Source organism: Salvelinus alpinus, chromosome 9 (assembly GCF_045679555.1).
Source record: "Salvelinus alpinus chromosome 9, SLU_Salpinus.1, whole genome shotgun sequence".
Lineage (NCBI taxonomy): Eukaryota > Metazoa > Chordata > Actinopteri > Salmoniformes > Salmonidae > Salvelinus > Salvelinus alpinus.
The window spans coordinates 26,269,707-26,290,862 of NC_092094.1; positions in this window are offsets into that span (position 1 = coordinate 26,269,707).

Below are 21,156 nucleotides of genomic sequence, written 5' to 3' on the forward strand. Positions count from 1 at the left end.
ATAAACGGAGGCAAATTTGCCACTACAACTCTTGTTGAAGGGGTAGAGAGAGGTGAAATTGACACCAACACATCCCTTACAAATATTCCGCTAGCAATTAGCCTACCAACCAAATTAGCCCTTTTCATGAACACAACCACAGCTTTGTTCATTCTAGAAGCAGAATGTATAAACTCAGCTCCTACCTGTTCACCGACCGCGAGCAGAACCTCCTCCACCTTAACTCCGTTCTCAGGAACACACCTGAATCCATGCTGTATAGACAGCGTCTCCTCCGCGCTAGGCTGAGAAGCCATCACGCACACCACAACTTCCAAACCCCAGGAAAGTTTCTCTGTCCTCTTCCACCCTAACTTTGAAAAAAAACTTTGGATACCGCTAAAACAAATATTGCATTAACCCTCCACCATAGAAAATAACATGTAAAGAAAGGAATCAAGAAAGTTAGTTAGGATAGAGCTTTCCACACCAAACACTCAAACTCCAAAAACACCCAGCATGCACTGCGAGAGAGAGAGAGAGAGAGAGAGAGAGAGAGAGAGAGAGAGAGAGAGAGAGAGAGAGAGAGAGAGAGAGAGAGAGAGAGAGAGAGAGAGAGAGAGAGAGAGAGAGAGAGAGAGAGAGAGAGAGAGAGAGAGAGAGAGAGAGAGAGAGAGAGAGAGAGAGAGAGAGAGAGAGAGAGAGAGAGAGAGAGAGAGAGAGAGAGAGAGAGAGAGAGAGAGAGAGAGAGAGAGAGAGAGAGAGAGAGAGAGAGAGAGAGAGAGAGAGAGAGAGAGAGAGAGAGAGAGAGAGAGAGAGAGAGAGAGAGAGAGAGAGAGAGAGAGAGAGAGAGAGAGAGAGAGAGAGATATAGAGATATAGAGATATAGAGATATAGAGATATAGAGATATAGAGATATAGAGATATAGAGATATAGAGATATAGAGATACAGAGATATATACTCTGCATTATCATTAACAGCAGACTCGTACATTTCCTCAATGAAAACAATGTACTGAGCAAATGTCAAATTGGCTTTTTACCAAATTACCGTACAACAGACCATGTATTCACCCTACACACCCTAATTGACAACCAAACAAACCAAAACAAAGGCAAAGTCTTCTCATGCTTTGTTGATTTCAAAAAAGCCTTCGACTCAATTTGGCATGAGGGTCTGCTATACAAATTGATGGAAAGTGGTGTTGGGGGTAAAACATACGACATTATAAAATCCATGTACACAAACAACAAGTGTGCGGTTAAAATTGGCAAAAAACACACACATTTCTTCACACAGGGTCGTGGGGTGAGACAGGGATGCAGCTTAAGCCCCACCCTCTTCAACATATATATCAACGAATTGGCGCGGGCACTAGAACAGTCTGCAGCACCCGGTCTCACCCTACTAGAATCCGAAGTCAAATGTCTACTGTTTGCTGATGATCTGGTGCTTCTGTCACCAACCAAGGAGGGCCTACAGCAGCACCTAGATCTTCTGCACAGATTCTGTCAGACCTGGGCCCTGACAGTAAATCTCAGTAAGACCAAAATAATGGTGTTCCAAAAAAGGTCCAGTCACCAGGACCACAAATTCCATCTAGACACCGTTGCCCTAGAGCACACAAAAAACTATACATACCTCGGCCTAAACATCAGCACCACAGGTAACTTCCACAAAGCTGTGAACGATCTGAGAGACAAGGCAAGAAGGGCCTTCTATGCCATCAAAAGGAACATAAATTTCAACATACCAATTAGGATCTGGCTAAAAATACTTGAATCAGTCATAGAGCCCATTGCCCTTTATGGTTGTGAGGTCTGGGGTCCGCTCACCAACCAAGATTTCACAAAATGGGACAAACACCAAATTGAGACTCTGCATGCAGAATTCTGCAAAAATATCCTCCGTGTACAACGTAGAACACCAAATAATGCATGCAGAGCAGAATTAGGCCGATACCCACTAATTATCAAAATCCAGAAAAGAGCCGTTAAATTCTACAACCACCTAAAAGGAAGCGATTCCCAAACCTTCCATAACAAAGCCATCACCTACAGAGAGATGAACCTGGAGAAGAGTCCCCTAAGCAAGCTGGTCCTAGGGCTCTGTTCACAAACACAAACACACCCCACAGAGCCCCAGGACAACAGCACAATTAGACCCAACCAAATCATGAGAAAACAAAAAAGATAATTACTTGACACATTGGAAAGAATTAACAAAAAAACAGAGCAAACTAGAATGCTATTTGGCCCTAAACAGAGAGTACACAGTGGCAGAATACCTGACCACTGTGACTGACCCAAACTTAAGGAAAGCTTTGACTATGTACAGACTCAGTGAGCATAGCCTTGCTATTGAGAAAGGCCGCCGTAGGCAGACATGGCTCTCAAGAGAAGACAGGCTATGTGCACACTGCCCACAAAATGAGGTGGAAACTGAGCTGCACTTCCTAACCTCCTGCCCAATGTATGACCATATTAGAGAGACATATTTCCCTCAGATTACACAGATCCACAAAGAATTCGAAAACAAATCCAATTTTGATAAACTCCCATATCTACTGGGTGAAATTCCACAGTGTGCCATCACAGCAGCAAGATTTGTGACCTGTTGCCACAAGAAAAGGGCAACCAGTGAAGAACAAACACCACTGTAAATACAACCCATATTTATGTTTATTTATTTTAACTTGTGTGCTTTAACCATTTGTACATTGTTACAACACTGCATATATATAATATGACATTTGTAATGTCTTTATTGTTTTGAAACTTCTGTATGTGTAATGTTTACTGTTCATTTTTATTGTTTATTTGACTTTTGTATATTACCTACCTCACTTGCTTTGGCAATGTTAACACATGTTTCCCATGCCAATAAAGCCCCTTGAATTGAATTGAATTGAATTGAATTGAGAGAGAGAGAGAGGTGTATAGAGAGAGGTGTATAGAGAGAGGTGTATAGAGAGAGGTGTATAGAGAGAGGTGTATAGAGAGAGGTGTATAGAGAGAGGTGTATAGAGAGAGGTGTATAGAGAGAGAGAGGTATATAGAGAGAGAGGTATAGAGAGAGAGAGGTATAGAGAGAGAGAGGTATAGAGAGAGAGAGGTATAGAGAGAGAGAGGTATAGAGAGAGAGAGGTATAGAGAGGTATAGAGAGAGAGAGAGGTATAGAGAGGTATAGAGAGAGAGAGAGGTATAGAGAGGTATAGAGAGAGAGAGAGGTATAGAGAGGTATAGAGAGAGGTATAGAGAGGTATAGAGAGAGAGAGAGGTATAGAGAGAGAGAGAGGTATAGAGAGAGAGAGAGGTATAGAGAGAGAGAGAGGTATAGAGAGAGAGAGAGGTATAGAGACAGAGAGAGGTATAGAGAGGTATAGAGAGAGAGAGAGGTATAGAGAGAGAGAGAGGTATAGAGAGAGGTATAGAGAGAGGTATAGAGAGAGGTGTATAGAGAGAGAGAGGTATAGAGAGAGAGAGGTATAGAGAGAGAGAGGTATAGAGAGAGAGAGGTATAGAGAGAGAGAGGTATAGAGAGAGAGAGGTATAGAGAGAGGTATAGAGAGAGGTATAGAGAGAGGTGTATAGAGAGAGAGAGGTATAGAGAGAGAGAGAGGTATAGAGAGGTATAGAGAGAGAGAGAGGTATAGAGAGGTATAGAGAGAGGTATAGAGAGGTATAGAGAGAGAGAGAGGTATAGAGAGAGAGAGAGGTATAGAGAGAGAGAGAGGTATAGAGAGAGAGAGAGGTATAGAGAGGTATAGAGAGAGAGAGAGGTATAGAGAGAGAGAGAGGTATAGAGAGAGGTATAGAGAGAGGTATAGAGAGAGGTGTATAGAGAGAGAGAGGTATAGAGAGAGAGAGGTATAGAGAGAGAGAGAGGTATAGAGAGAGGTATAGAGAGAGGTATAGAGAGAGGTGTATAGAGAGAGAGAGGTATAGAGAGAGAGATGTATAGAGAGAGAGAGGTATAGAGAGAGAGAGGTATAGAGAGAGAGAGGTATAGAGAGAGAGAGGTATAGAGAGAGAGAGGTATAGAGAGAGAGAGGTATAGAGAGAGAGAGAGAGAGAGAGAGGTATAGAGAGAGAGAGGTATAGAGAGAGAGAGAGATAGAGAGAGAGAGAGAGAGAGAGAGAGAGAGAGAGAGAGAGAGAGAGAGAGAGAGAGATAGAGAGAGAGAGAGAGAGAGAGAGAGAGAGAGAGAGAGAGAGAGAGAGAGAGAGAGGTGTATAGAGAGAGGTGTATAGAGAGAGGTAGCACTGTAGACTACTTTATCACTGACCTCAACCCAGAGTCTCTCAGAGCGTTCACAGTCAGCCCACTGACACCCCTATCAGACCACAGCAAAATCACAGTCTACTTGAACAGAGCAATACTCAATCATGAGGCATCAAAGCCAAAGGAACTGAGTAACATTAAGAAATGCTATAGATGGAAGGAATGCAGTTTGGAAACCTACCAAAAAACAATTAGGCAACAGCAAATTCAATCCCTTTTAGACAACTTCCTGGGTAAAATGTTCCACTGCAATAGTGAAGGTGTAAACTTGGCAGTAGAAAATCTTAACAGTATATTTGACCTCTCAGCTTCCCTATCAAATCTAAAAATCTCAAATAGAAAACCGAAGAAAATGAACAACAATGACAAATGGTTTGATAAAGAATGCAAAAATCTAAGAAATAAATTGAGGAACCTGTCCAACCAAAAACATAGAGACCCGGAAAACCTGAGTCTACGCCTTCACTATGGCGAATCACTAAAACAATACAGAAATACACTACGGAAAAAGAAGGAACAGCACGTCAGAAATCAGCTCAATGTAATTGAAGACTCCATAGACTCTAACCAATTCTGGGAAAATTGGAAAACACTAAACAAACAACAACACGAAGAATTATCTATCCAAAATGGAGATGTATGGGTAAACCACTTCTCCAATCTTTTTGGCTCTATAACAAAGAATAAAGAACAAAAACATATACATGATCAAATACAAATCCTAGAATCAACTATTAAAGACTACCAGAACCCATTGGATTCTCCAATTACCTTGAATGAGTTACAGGACAAAATAAAAACCCTCAAACCCAAAAAGGCCTGTGGTGTTGATGGTATCCTTAATGAAATGATCAAATATACAGACAACAAATTCCAATTGGCTATACTAAAACTCTTTAACATCGTCCTTAGCTCTGGCATCTTCCCCAATATTTGGAACCAAGGACTGATCACCCCAATCCACAAAAGTGGAGACAAATTTGACCCCAATAACTACCGTGGAATATGCGTCAACAGTAACCTTGGGAAAATACTCTGCATTATCATTAACAGCAGACTCGTACATTTCCTCAATGAAAACAATGTACTGAGCAAATGTCAAATTGGCTTTTTACCAAATTACCGTACAACAGACCATGTATTCACCCTACACACCCTAATTGACAACCAAACAAACCAAAACAAAGGCAAAGTCTTCTCATGCTTTGTTGATTTCAAAAAAGCCTTCGACTCAATTTGGCATGAGGGTCTGCTATACAAATTGATGGAAAGTGGTGTTGGGGGTAAAACATACGACATTATAAAATCCATGTACACAAACAACAAGTGTGCGGTTAAAATTGGCAAAAAACACACACATTTCTTCACACAGGGTCGTGGGGTGAGACAGGGATGCAGCTTAAGCCCCACCCTCTTCAACATATATATCAACGAATTGGCGCGGGCACTAGAACAGTCTGCAGCACCCGGTCTCACCCTACTAGAATCCGAAGTCAAATGTCTACTGTTTGCTGATGATCTGGTGCTTCTGTCACCAACCAAGGAGGGCCTACAGCAGCACCTAGATCTTCTGCACAGATTCTGTCAGACCTGGGCCCTGACAGTAAATCTCAGTAAGACCAAAATAATGGTGTTCCAAAAAAGGTCCAGTCACCAGGACCACAAATTCCATCTAGACACCGTTGCCCTAGAGCACACAAAAAACTATACATACCTCGGCCTAAACATCAGCACCACAGGTAACTTCCACAAAGCTGTGAACGATCTGAGAGACAAGGCAAGAAGGGCCTTCTATGCCATCAAAAGGAACATAAATTTCAACATACCAATTAGGATCTGGCTAAAAATACTTGAATCAGTCATAGAGCCCATTGCCCTTTATGGTTGTGAGGTCTGGGGTCCGCTCACCAACCAAGATTTCACAAAATGGGACAAACACCAAATTGAGACTCTGCATGCAGAATTCTGCAAAAATATCCTCCGTGTACAACGTAGAACACCAAATAATGCATGCAGAGCAGAATTAGGCCGATACCCACTAATTATCAAAATCCAGAAAAGAGCCGTTAAATTCTACAACCACCTAAAAGGAAGCGATTCCCAAACCTTCCATAACAAAGCCATCACCTACAGAGAGATGAACCTGGAGAAGAGTCCCCTAAGCAAGCTGGTCCTAGGGCTCTGTTCACAAACACAAACACACCCCACAGAGCCCCAGGACAACAGCACAATTAGACCCAACCAAATCATGAGAAAACAAAAAGATAATTACTTGACACATTGGAAAGAATTAACAAAAAAACAGAGCAAACTAGAATGCTATTTGGCCCTAAACAGAGAGTACACAGTGGCAGAATACCTGACCACTGTGACTGACCCAAACTTAAGGAAAGCTTTGACTATGTACAGACTCAGTGAGCATAGCCTTGCTATTGAGAAAGGCCGCCGTAGGCAGACATGGCTCTCAAGAGAAGACAGGCTATGTGCACACTGCCCACAAAATGAGGTGGAAACTGAGCTGCACTTCCTAACCTCCTGCCCAATGTATGACCATATTAGAGAGACATATTTCCCTCAGATTACACAGATCCACAAAGAATTCGAAAACAAATCCAATTTTGATAAACTCCCATATCTACTGGGTGAAATTCCACAGTGTGCCATCACAGCAGCAAGATTTGTGACCTGTTGCCACAAGAAAAGGGCAACCAGTGAAGAACAAACACCACTGTAAATACAACCCATATTTATGTTTATTTATTTTAACTTGTGTGCTTTAACCATTTGTACATTGTTACAACACTGCATATATATAATATGACATTTGTAATGTCTTTATTGTTTTGAAACTTCTGTATGTGTAATGTTTACTGTTCATTTTTATTGTTTATTTGACTTTTGTATATTACCTACCTCACTTGCTTTGGCAATGTTAACACATGTTTCCCATGCCAATAAAGCCCCTTGAATTGAATTGAATTGAAATAGAGAGAGAGAGAGAGAGAGAGATGTATAGAGAGAGAGAGATGTATAGAGAGAGAGAGAGAGAGAGAGATGTATAGAGAGAGAGAGATGTAGAGAGAGAGAGAGAGAGAGAGAGATGTATAGAGAGAGAGAGAGAGAGAGAGAGAGAGAGAGAGATGTATAGAGAGAGAGAGAGAGAGAGAGAGAGAGATGTATAGAGAGAGAGAGATGTATAGAGAGAGAGAGATGTATAGAGAGAGAGAGAGAGAGAGAGATGTATAGAGAGAGAGAGAGAGAGAGATGTATAAAGAGAGAGAGAGAGAGAGATGTATAGAGAGAGAGAGAGAGAGAGATGTATAGAGAGAGAGAGAGAGAGATGTATAGAGAGAGAGAGAGAGAGATATGTATAGAGAGAGAGAGAGAGAGAGAGAGAGAGAGAGAGAGAGAGAGATGTATAGAGAGAGAGAGAGATGTAGAGAGAGAGAGATGTAGAGAGAGAGAGAGAGAGAGAGAGAGAGAGAGAGAGAGAGAGAGAGAGAGAGAGAGAGAGAGAGAGAGAGAGAGAGAGAGAGAGAGAGAGAGAGATGTATAGAGAGAGAGAGAGAGAGAGATGTATAGAGAGAGAGAGATGTATAGAGAGAGAGAGAGAGAGAGAGATGTATAGAGAGAGAGAGATGTATAGAGAGAGAGAGAGAGAGAGAGAGAGAGATGTATAGAGAGAGAGAGAGAGAGAGATGTATAGAGAGAGAGAGATATATAGAGAGAGAGAGAGAGAGAGAGAGAGAGATAGAGAGAGAGAGATGTATAGAGAGAGAGAGAGAGAGAGAGAGAGAGATGTATAGAGAGAGAGAGATGTATAGAGAGAGAGAGAGAGAGGTATAGAGAGAGGTATAGAGAGAGAGAGAGAGAGGTATAGAGAGAGAGAGAGAGAGGTATAGAGAGAGAGAGAGAGAGGTGAGGTGAGTTCCGGAGTTCCAAATTAAGCAGCAGCAGCTGAAAAGATGAGCTCCTAAAAATATTGAGATTTATATGGTTTTTAGAGTAAAGTACATTGAAAAAAACAAAAGAAAACTGCTAGACAGAATAGGAGACCAAACAAGCAGCAAACAAAGAAGAAAGGATTCTGAAAAAGTAACAATTTTTCATACAATTATACAGTTTTCTTAGCTAGCTAAGTTGTTTACCTGTTGCTAGGCAGTTGCTAAGGACTCTCCTGAAAAGAAGCTAGCTAGCTAACAAGGAGTGTCTAGTTGACAGAAGAGAAGAAGGGACAAAGTGGGACAAAATAAGGACAGAAGAAAAGGGAAAGGGGGAAAGGGGACATCAAGGTGAAGCAGTCCTCTAAAGACATAAAAGACAATTAAACAAGAAACAACACTTCTATTGCAACATCAGCCAACATTACCAGCGTTGCTATGGAAGTTGTTTACCCACCAGACATCAAAACAGAGAAAGCTAAGAAAAGTTTCAAAGGTTTGTTGATGGGACAGAACCATGAATGCCTGTTTGCAGATCTTACCAGTTGCAAAACAAGAGCAAATTTAATTTTTAATACCAAACGAGGGCACATATGGAAAAGGGTTATTTGCAACCATTTCCCTTTTTCAAAAAAGAGAGGCATCAGCCAAGGATGTCAGATCAGCATTTTTGAAGAAGCTGACCATAGCAACACATATCAAACAGTAAACGTATATAATAATGGAACTGTATTGATACAAGGCAATGATTCAAGCCTCCAGGCTTTTGAGAATAGGTTTACTACCCTAAAAGCAGAAGCTGAAATCATCTCAGAAACTGAGGAAAAAGTCAAGGAGGGAGATGACGGTGAAAAGCAGGCCCCAGCGGTCTCTGTGACCCAGCAAGAAGCCCTCAGTGTCCCTCTACCTACCTCACCTGCAGCAGACAGAGCCAAGGACATGCCTACAACACCAAGAACACCTGCTATGCAACGTTTCCACAACACCCTCTCTCTAGTTGAAGCAGAGGTCATAGAACTCCGAGAGAACATGCTTCAAGAGGAGGACACTGTCCAGAAACTTAAAGAAGAGATGAAACAGTTCAAGGAGGAGAGCAGAGCATCTATTGCTAAACTAGAAAGCAGAATGGACAAACTGAGTCAGACAAATGATGACCTCAGAGACCATCTGAGCACAACAAGAAAGCAGCTAGAGCAGAGAGAGAGGTACATTGACCTCCTCAACCAGCAGCGAGTCATTATGTCCTCTGCATCTGGAGAACATGTCCACCAGCTTGGCATAACACAAGCAGAACCCGAGACCAGCATGGCCTCCACCACACAGCCTGATGACACTGCACCAGCCTACCAGTCTGCTCCAGCCCAGGTCAGCCAACCAGCCTCTCAGTCTGCTCCAGCACAGGTCAGAATACCAGTCTCCCAGTCTGCTCCAGCACAGGTCAGAATACCAGTCTCCCAGTCTGCTCCAGCACAGGTCAGAATACCAGTCTCCCAGTCTGCTCCAGCACAGGTCAGAATACCAGTCTCCCAGTCTGCTCCAACACAGTGTGCTCCAGCCAAGGTCAGAATACCATCCTCCCAGTCTGCTCCAGCACAGTGTGCTCCAGCACAAGTCAACCTACCAGCCTCTCAGTCTGCTCCAGCCCAGGTCAGCCAACCAGCCTCTCAGTCTGCTCCAGCCCAGGTCAGCCAACCAGCCTCTCAGTCTGCTCCAACACAGTGTGCTCCAGCCAAGGTCAGAATACCATCCTCCCAGTCTGCTCCAGCCAGACAGTCACCCACAACTGCAATCCTTATTGATTCAAATGGGAAGTTCTTAGTCCAGGAAAGATTATTCCCTAGACACCAGGTGTATAAGTTCTGGTGTCCTACAACTGACAGTGCAATGCAGCTACTCAGTCAGACCAGGATTGACACCCTCGACAACATCATCATCCACACTGGCACAAACGACCTTCATGCCAAAGGTGAAGATGTATCTGGGGCAGTGAGAAGAGTGGCAGAACGGGCACAGGCTGTGTTCCCAACAACCAATATAGTTGTGTCCACCCTCCTACCAAGAAAAGACTTCCCAGGACAGTTGATCGACAAAATAAATCAACAGATCACTGTGGACTGTGCCTCACTACTCAACGTCAGAACGGCTCACCACCCCACTCTGACATGTCAACACTTATACGATGATGTACATCTTGATCAGGACAGTGTCAGAACCTTTGCCAAGGACCTAAAAGATGCAACACTTGGCAGGGACCCACACACCCATCACCCCAGCAACAGAGGTCCCCCGCCCCACCTTCTGAAACAACAGTACCTCCACCATCCCCAGGAGAAAAGAGCGAGACACGGCTTATTACAGCACAGCTCTACTAGACCAGGCCCAACACAACACAGATTTACGAGACCAGGGCCTTCACAACACAGCTCTACTAGACCAGGCCCATCACAACACAGATTTACGAGACCAGACCCGCATCAGGACAACACGACTAGACCAGGCCCAACACAACACAGCTCTACTAGACCAGGCCCATCACAACACAGCTCTACTAGACCAGGCCCATCACAACACAGCTCTACTGGACCAGGCCCATCACAACACAGCTCTACTGGACCAGGCCCATCAGAACACAGCTCTACTAGACCAGGCCCATCACAACACAGATTTACGAGACCAGACCCGTCTCAGGACAGCACGACTAGACCCGGCCCATCACAACACAGCTCTACTAGACCAGGGCCTTCACAACACAGCTCTACTAGACCAGGCCCATCACAACACAGCTCTACTGGACCAGGCCCATCACAACACAGCTCTACTGGACCAGGCCCATCAGAACACAGCTCTACTGGACCAGGCCCATCACAACACATCTCTACTAGACCTGGCCCATCACAACACATCTCTACTACACCTGGCCCATCACAACACAGCTCTACTGGACCTGGCCCGTCACAACACATCTCTACTGGACCTGGCCCATCACAACACAGCTCTGACCACTACTCCAGGGTCGGACAGAACACTGTCCTTCAGAGAAGTACACCACATGATGCAGTCCACACCATGTATCATTCAGATCATCAGCCTACATATGCTGAGGTAACCTCTGGCAAAAGACACCTAGAACAATCAGAGATAGGAGAGGTGCGCCAACTACTGCAACTAATATGCAGACTACTGGGCTAGACGGGCACGCACACACACGCACGCGCACACACACACACACAGGGTTGCAGATTGCATTGTACTTATTTTTTATGCAGTCTTATTCCATTCTTATTCATTTGTTTACAACTATTCTTAATTTTTTATTGGCACCGGTATAATAATAATATTTATATATAATGGTGTGTGTGTGTATGTATGTATGTATGTATGTATGTATGTATGTATGTATGTATGTATGTATGTATGTATGTATGTATGTATGTATGTATGTATGTATGTATGTATGTATGTATGTATGTATGTATGTGTGTGTGTGTGTGTGTGTGTGTGTGTGTGTGTGTGTGTGTGTGTGTGTATGTATATGTATATATATATGTATGTATATGTATATATATATATATATATTATTTTGTATTGTTTTCAATGTACTTTACTCAAACCAGTGAATATCACTTATTATAAATGAGATCATTAACTATCAGCTCTTGGAATATCCAGGGACTTTACTCTTCACATTTTGGTTATAAAACAACAAATCCAGAATTTATTAAAAACATCCAGGGACAGGACATCATAATCCTACTGGAAACATGGTGTCGTGGAGACATAGATACTCAGTGTCCCTCAGGGTATAGAGAAAGCTTACTACCATCAATCAAACATAAAAATGTTAAACGGGGCCGAGACTCAGGTGGAATCATCATTTGGCATAAGCAGGACTTGGCACTGAATGAAATGAAAAAAGGTACCAGTCACATTTGGCTAAAACTTAACAAAGGTACAATCTATTGTGACAATGATGTGTACATATGTGCAGCTTATGCTCCTCCTTCAGATTCACCATATTATGATGATCAGTTTTTTGACAATCTCCATACAGAAATCATTACATTTCAGGCAGAGGGTAAAGTGCTTCTTTGTGGAGATTTCAATGCAAGAACAGGTTCTGAGCCTGACTACACTGATGCGGGAGGTAACCACCACATATTTGGTCACCCCTCCTTGTACAGCAGCCCTATTATAAATAATAGAAACAGTCCTGACCAAATACTGAACAAAAATGGGAAGGAGTTAGTGCATCTCTGTCGAGCCTTAGGCCTGTACATGCTTAATGGTAGAATCAGAGGGGACTCTTTAGGTCAGTTTACTTACTGCTCAGCTCTTGGGACAAGTGTAGTCGATTATGCCATCACGGACATTGACCCCTCCTCCATTAGTGCATTCACTGTCAGACCACAGACACCATTGTCAGATCACAGTCAGATCAACGTGTTCTTGAAGAAATTAACCGGCAATATTCATTCAAAAAAACTGCCCAATAAACTATTCAACATAAACCAATCATACAGATGGGCTCCAAACAGTGCAGAGAGATTCATTGAAACATTGAACTCAAAAGAAATTATGAACTCTATACAGTTTTTCAATAACTCACAATACCAAAACAATAAAGATGGTGTCAATTCGGCTACTCTAAACATCAACTGCATATTCCAAAAAGCAGCATCGAAAGCAAATTTGAGAAAACCAAAGAAATGCAACATCAGAAACAAAAAACAAAATGTTTCTGACAAATGGTTTGATAATGAATGTAAAACAATTAGAAAACACCTAAGACAAATGTCAAACAAAAAACATAAGCAGCAAAACAACCCAGAGCTACGATATGAATACTTTGAAACTCTGAAACAGTATAAACATACACTGAAACGCAAGAAACTGAATTATACCAACAAGACACTTGATGAAATTGAAAACGCAATTGACCAAAATCAGTTCTGGGACATGTGGAACAATTTAAGCACAACAAAGCCACAAGAATTAGCCATACAAGATGTAGGAATTTGGAAAACTTATTTTGATAATCTATACAAAAACATCCCACAAAAAGACTTAAAACAGAACCAATTAGAAATTAAAGAAAAATTGAACATCCTTGAATCAGTCATTAAAAATAACCAAAATCCATTAGATTACCCAATAACCCAACAAGAACTAAATGAAAAGCTCAAATCTATTAAATCAAAGAAGGCTTGTGGTCTAGACAACATCAGAAATGAAATGCTGAAAAACAGCACACCTGAGTTGCAAAATGCTGTGCTTAAATTGTTCAACATGGTTTTAACTTCTGGCTGCTTCCCTGATGTCTGGAACCAGGGGCTCATCTCCCCTATCCACAAAAGTGGAGACAAATCAGACCCCAATAATTACAGGGGAATTTGTGTAAACAGTAACTTGGGAAAGGTTTTCTGTAGCATTTTGAATTCAAGAATCCAAACCTTTCTTCAAGAAAAAAATGTAATAACTAAATGTCAAATTGGCTTTCTCCCTAACCATCGCACTACTGACCATATATACACCTTACACACACTAATTAATAAACACGTCCACCAAAAAAAAGAGGGCAAAATCTTTGCTTGCTTTATTGACTTTAAAAAAGCATTTGATTCTATTTGGCACGAAGGGCTATTCTACAAAATTCTACAAAGTGGGCTTGGTGGTAAGGTGTATGACTTAATAAAATGTATGTACACAGAAAACAAGTGTGCAATAAAAATCAAAAACCAAAGAACAGAATTATTTTCACAATGTCGAGGTGTGAGACAAGGCTGTAGTTTGAGTCCAAATCTTTTCAACATTTATATCAATGAATTAGCAGACATGTTGGACCATTCTCCAGCCCCAGGACTCACACTATTTGACACAGAGGTGAAATACCTGCTATATGCTGATGACTTGGTACTTCTATCACCAACCAAAGAAGGTCTTCAACAGAACATTAATATTCTAGAGCAATATTGCCATAATTGGGCCCTGGCAGTAAATTTCCCAAAAACTAAAATCATGATTTTCCAAAAACAAAACAGATGTCAGAAACACAAATATAAATTCACCCTGAACAACACCATAATTGAACACACAAAAAATTACACCTACCTTGGTCTGACCATATCTGCATCGGGAAACTTTAATATGGCAGTGAATGCACTCAAAGAAAAAGCCCGCAGAGCATTGTATGCAATAAAAATGAAATTATTCAAAATCAACATCCCAATTAGAATTTGGACCAAAATATTTGACAGTGTAATCCTACCAATAGCTCTTTACGGAAGTGAGGTTTGGGGGCCACTCAATAAACTGGACTTTAAAATGTGGGACAAACATCCAATTGAAACCCTACATGCAGAATTCTGTCGGAAAATCCTACAAGTCCAGAGAAATACACCAACTAATGCATGTAGGGCAGAATTGGGCCGCTTTCCAGTAATAATGAAAATACAGAAAAGATCATTAAAATTTTGGCTACATCTAAATTCAAGTCCAAATTCGAGTCTGCAATTTAAAGCACTTCAAACCCAAGAGCTGAGCCCAGAAACAAGCCCTCTCAGTCAGCTGGTGTTGGACCTAACCAACCAAGCTGACACCAGCACTGCTTCAAAACAAAGAATTCCAATAAACAAAATCATGAACCAATCAAAGGACTCATATTTACAACATTGGAAAAACGAAACAAAATCCCAAAGCCGACTAAATTGCTATCTGACCCTAAACAGAGAATATGAATTGGCTGAATATCTCTACTCTGTCAGAGATTCGAAGCAGAGACAGATCCTTACCAAGTACAGGCTGAGTGACCACCGATTGGCAATAGAAACCGGCAGACATAAAAAGACATGGCTACCCAAAGAGGAGCGTGTATGTGGTCACTGCACGACAGGGGAGGTAGAAACAGAGATGCACTTTCTCCTTTACTGTGATAAATATTCCTCACCAAGAGATTCATTATTCACAGAAATGACTACATTTATTCCAAATTTTAACTTATTAAACCCAGAGGAAAAACTAAAAATACTCATGGGCGAAGGAGCAATGGCTCCTCTTGCAGCCAAATATGTATTTGCCTGCCATAGCCTGAGGGACACTGAATAATAACATCTGCATAGTAAGCAGTAACTTACTTATTATGACTGTTATTGTTTTTACTGTTATTGTTATTAGTATTATTATTGTTGTTTATCATTCCAAATAGTAATGGTATGGGTGGTAATGGTAATGATAGCAGTTTAATGATGGTGGTGGTGGTAGTGGTGCATTACACCATACATAACATTCGACTATTGACTGTTACCATTTTATTGTTACTATTTTTATATTTAATTTTGTATTATTATTTACTGCCATTCTATATTATTATTTGTCATTGTTTTAATTGTATTACAATGTATATTGTATACATTGTTGCTTTGGCAATATTGACACAATGTTTTTCATGCCAATAAAGCAGCTTGAATTTGAATTTGAATTTGAATTTGAGAGAGAGAGAGATGTATAGAGAGAGAGAGATGTATAGAGAGAGAGAGAGAGAGAGAGATGTATAGAGAGAGAGAGATGTATAGAGAGAGAGAGAGAGAGAGAGAGAGAGAGAGAGAGAGAGATGTATAGAGAGAGAGAGCTGTATAGAGAGAGAGAGAGAGAGAGAGAGATGTATAGAGAGAGAGAGATGTATAGAGAGAGAGAGAGAGAGAGATGTATAGAGAGAGAGAGAGAGAGAGAGAGAGATGTATAGAGAGAGAGAGAGAGAGAGAGAGAGAGATGTATAGAGAGAGAGAGATGTATAGAGAGAGAGAGATGTATAGAGAGAGAGAGAGAGAGAGAGATGTATAGAGAGAGAGAGAGAGAGAGATGTATAAAGAGAGAGAGAGAGAGAGATGTATAGAGAGAGAGAGAGAGAGAGAGAGATGTATAGAGAGAGAGAGAGAGAGAGATGTATAGAGAGAGAGAGAGAGAGAGAGATGTATAGAGAGAGAGAGAGAGAGAGATGTATAGAGAGAGAGAGAGAGAGAGAGAGAGAGAGAGAGAGAGAGAGAGAGAGAGAGAGAGAGAGAGAGAGAGAGAGAGAGAGAGAGAGAGAGAGAGAGAGAGAGAGAGAGAGAGAGAGAGAGAGAGAGAGAGAGAGAGAGAGAGAGAGAGAGAGAGAGAGAGATGTAGAGAGAGAGAGAGAGAGAGAGAGATGTATAGAGAGAGAGAGAGAGAGATGTATAGAGAGAGAGAGAGAGAGAGATGTATAGAGAGAGAGAGAGAAAGAGATGTATAGAGAGAGAGAGAGAGAGATGTATAGAGAGAGAGAGAGAGAGATGTATAGAGAGAGAGAGAGAGAGATGTATAGAGAGAGAGAGAGAACTGTGTGCCAAAGGAACTGAGTAACATTAAGAAATGCTATAGATGGAAGGAATGCAGTTTGGAAACCTACCAAAAAACAATTAGGCAACAGCAAATTCAATCCCTTTTAGACAACTTCCTGGGTAAAATGTTCCACTGCAATAGTGAAGGTGTAAACTTGGCAGTAGAAAATCTTAACAGTATATTTGACCTCTCAGCTTCCCTATCAAATCTAAAAATCTCAAATAGAAAACCGAAGAAAATGAACAACAATGACAAATGGTTTGATAAAGAATGCAAAAATCTAAGAAATAAATTGAGAAACCTGTCCAACCAAAAACATAGAGACCCGGAAAACCTGAGTCTACGCCTTCACTATGGTGAATCACTAAAACAATACAGAAATACACTACGGAAAAAGAAGGAACAGCACGTCAGAAATCAGCTCAATGTAATTGAAGACTCCATAGACTCTAACCAATTCTGGGAAAATTGGAAAACACTAAACAAACAACAACACGAAGAATTATCTATCCAAAATGGAGATGTATGGGTAAACCACTTCTCCAATCTTTTTGGCTCTATAACAAAGAATAAGGAGCAAAAACATATACATGATCAAATACAAATCCTAGAATCAACTATTAAAGACTACCAGAACCCACTGGATTCTCCAATTACCTTGAATGAGTTACAGGACAAAATAAAAACCCTCCAACCCAAAAAGGCCTGTGGTGTTGATGGTATCCTTAATGAAATGATCAAATATACAGACAACAAATTCCAATTGGCTATACTAAAACTCTTTAACATCGTCCTTAGCTCTGGCATCTTCCCCAATATTTGGAACCAAGGACTGATCACCCCAATCCACAAAAGTGGAGACAAATTTGACCCCAATAACTACCGTGGAATATGCGTCAACAGTAACCTTGGGAAAATCCTCTGCATTATCATTAACAGCAGACTCGTACATTTCCTCAATGAAAACAATGTACTGAGCAAATGTCAAATTGGCTTTTTACCAAATTACCGTACAACAGACCATGTATTCACCCTACACACCCTAATTGACAACCAAACAAACCAAAACAAAGGCAAAGTCTTCTCATGCTTTGTTGATTTCAAAAAAGCCTTCGACTCAATTTGGCATGAGGGTCTGCTATACAAATTGATGGAAAGTGGTGTTGGGGGTAAAACATACGACATTATAAAATCCATGTACACAAACAACAAGTGTGCGGTTAAAATTGGCAAAAAACACACACATTTCTTCACACAGGGTCGTGGGGTGAGACAGGGATGCAGCTTAAGCCCCACCCTCTTCAACATATATATCAACGAATTGGCGCGGGCACTAGAACAGTCTGCAGCACCCGGTCTCACCCTACTAGAATCCGAAGTCAAATGTCTACTGTTTGCTGATGATCTGGTGCTTCTGTCACCAACCAAGGAGGGCCTACAGCAGCACCTAGATCTTCTGCACAGATTCTGTCAGACCTGGGCCCTGACAGTAAATCTCAGTAAGACCAAAATAATGCTGTTCCAAAAAAGGTCCAGTCACCAGGACCACAAATTCCATCTAGACACCATTGCCCTAGAGCACACAAAAAACTATACATACCTCGGCCTAAACATCAGCACCACAGGTAACTTCCACAAAGCTGTGAACGATCTGAGAGACAAGGCAAGAAGGGCCTTCTATGCCATCAAAAGGAACATAAATTTCAACATACCAATTAGGATCTGGCTAAAAATACTTGAATCAGTCATAGAGCCCATTGCCCTTTATGGTTGTGAGGTCTGGGGTCCGCTCACCAACCAAGATTTCACAAAATGGGACAAACACCAAATTGAGACTCTGCATGCAGAATTCTGCAAAAATATCCTCCGTGTACAACATAGAACACCAAATAATGCATGCAGAGCAGAATTAGGCCGATACCCACTAATTATCAAAATCCAGAAAAGAGCCGTTAAATTCTACAACCACCTAAAAGGAAGCGATTCCCAAACCTTCCATAACAAAGCCATCACCTACAGAGAGATGAACCTGGAGAAGAGTCCCCTAAGCAAGCTGGTCCTAGGGCTCTGTTCACAAACACAAACACACCCCACAGAGCCCCAGGACAACAGCACAATTAGACCCAACCAAATCATGAGAAAACAAAAAGATAATTACTTGACACATTGGAAAGAATTAACAAAAAAACAGAGCAAACTAGAATGCTATTTGGCCCTAAACAGAGAGTACACAGTGGCAGAATACCTGACCACTGTGACTGACCCAAACTTAAGGAAAGCTTTGACTATGTACAGACTCAGTGAGCATAGCCTTGCTATTGAGAAAGGCCGCCGTAGGCAGACATGGCTCTCAAGAGAAGACAGGCTATGTGCACACTGCCCACAAAATGAGGTGGAAACTGAGCTGCACTTCCTAACCTCCTGCCCAATGTATGACCATATTAGAGAGACATATTTCCCTCAGATTACACAGATCCACAAAGAATTTGAAAACAAATCCAATTTTGATAAACTCCCATATCTACTGGGAGAAATTCCACAGTGTGCCATCACAGCAGCAAGATTTGTGACCTGTTGCCACAAGAAAAGGGCAACCAGTGAAGAACAAACACCATTGTAAATACAACCCATATTTATGCTTGTTTATTTTAACTTGTGTGCTTTAACCATTTGTACATTGTTACAACACTGTATATATATAATATAACATTTGTAATGTCTTTATTGTTTTGAAACTTCTGTATGTGTAATGTTTACTGTTAATTTGTATTGTTTATTTCACTTTTGTATAATATCTACCTCACTTGCTTTGGCAATGTTAACACATGTTTCCCATGCCAATAAAGCCCCTTGAATTGAATTGAATTGAGAGAGATGTATAGAGAGAGAAAGAGATGTATAGAGAGAGAGAGATGTATAGAGAGAGAGAAAGGGGGGGATGTATAGATAGAGAGAGAGAGAGAGAGAGAGAGAGAGAGAGAGAGAGAGAGAGAGAGAGAGAGAGAGAGAGAGAGAGAGAGAGAGAGAGAGAGAGAGAGAGAGAGAGAGAGAGAGAGAGGGGGGATGTATAGAGAGAGAAAGTGGCAAAGAGAGTCTTAATAACAACAGTGGTCAGAACACAAAAGCACAGGCCAGAACACAGGCTTGAAATAAGTGACTAGGGTGGCCGTGACAGATGTGCTAGCATTATTTACAGTGTGCATTGGGATTCTATCAGATAAGACTGATGGTGTGGTGGAGGGATATTATCTAATCTACAACCTTTCATCGGCTAACCGGTGTGCCGTCACCATGTGTACTGCTATAGATAGACTTGTCATAACTAGTTCCTGGATATTTTCTAGGGATATAAATAACCTGTATGTCATGTTTGTCCATGTGTATTGTGTATAACATACCTGTGTGCCCTTGCTACTGTAAGGAAACATGAATATAACATTGAGTCATCAATGCAGTCCTAAAAGGAAACAGAACTTTGCTGTGGTCTCATGAGTTTCAAAGGAAGTCATGTTGATTAAATAAAAATGTATATATGCTAGTTGTGAAATATCACACTGCTTCTACATACTACATTTATACTTCAGTTTTGATTCAAGCTTCTATTTCTGCATGGGGAAGGGGCGTTGGAGACAAGAGAGGCAGGAATGTTGTGCTTCTTTACCTAGTTGTAATCAAGTTGTGACGTAGCTTCAAACAGATAACAACCAAAATATGACATATTTTTCTAGGCGTCTTCATAAAAAAACCTGGTTGTAGCCTAGTATCTCTTTACACACAAAAACAGATTTCAACCAGAAAGTGACGTTATTTTGACATCCCAAGATAAACGTTGCCTGCTGGGCAGGAACAACCTGAACTGAACTTAATTGTATTTGTCTGCATTGTGTGACCAAAGTCCAAAATCCTAGAGAATTTCTCCCCTCCCCTGGCTGCACACACACAGTACACTTTATGTTTTCATTATAGTCTCCTGGGAACCGGACTACTTCATACAAGATGTGACCTTTACCAGTGAGATTCAGTGGCTTTGGTCAACACCCAAGGAGCATTCTCCATTTTGCAATTCCACTGAATTCACAGCTACTGTCACCTTCACTTACTATCATAGTGACTGCACCTTCCCCCCAATGCTATATACGGAACTGCAAGCGTATAAATCATACATACATATGGGATATATACAGTGGGGAGAACAAGTATTTGATACACTGCCGATTTTGCAGGTTTTCCTACTTACAAAGCATGTAGAGGTCTGTAATTTTTATCATAGGTACACTTCAACTGTGAGAGACGGAATCTAAAACAAAAATCCAGAAAATCACATTGTATGATTTTTAAGTAATTAATTTGCATTTTATTGCATGACATAAGTATTTGATCACCTACCAACCAGTAAGAATTCCGGCTCTCACAGACCTGTTAGTTTTTCTTTAAGAAGCCCTCCTGTTCTCCACTCATTACCTGTATTAACTGCACCTGTTTGAACTCGTTACCTGTATAAAAGACACCTGTCCACAACCTCAATCAAACAGACTCCAACCTCTCCACAATGGCCAAGACCAGAGAGCTGTGTAAGGACATCAGGGATAAAATT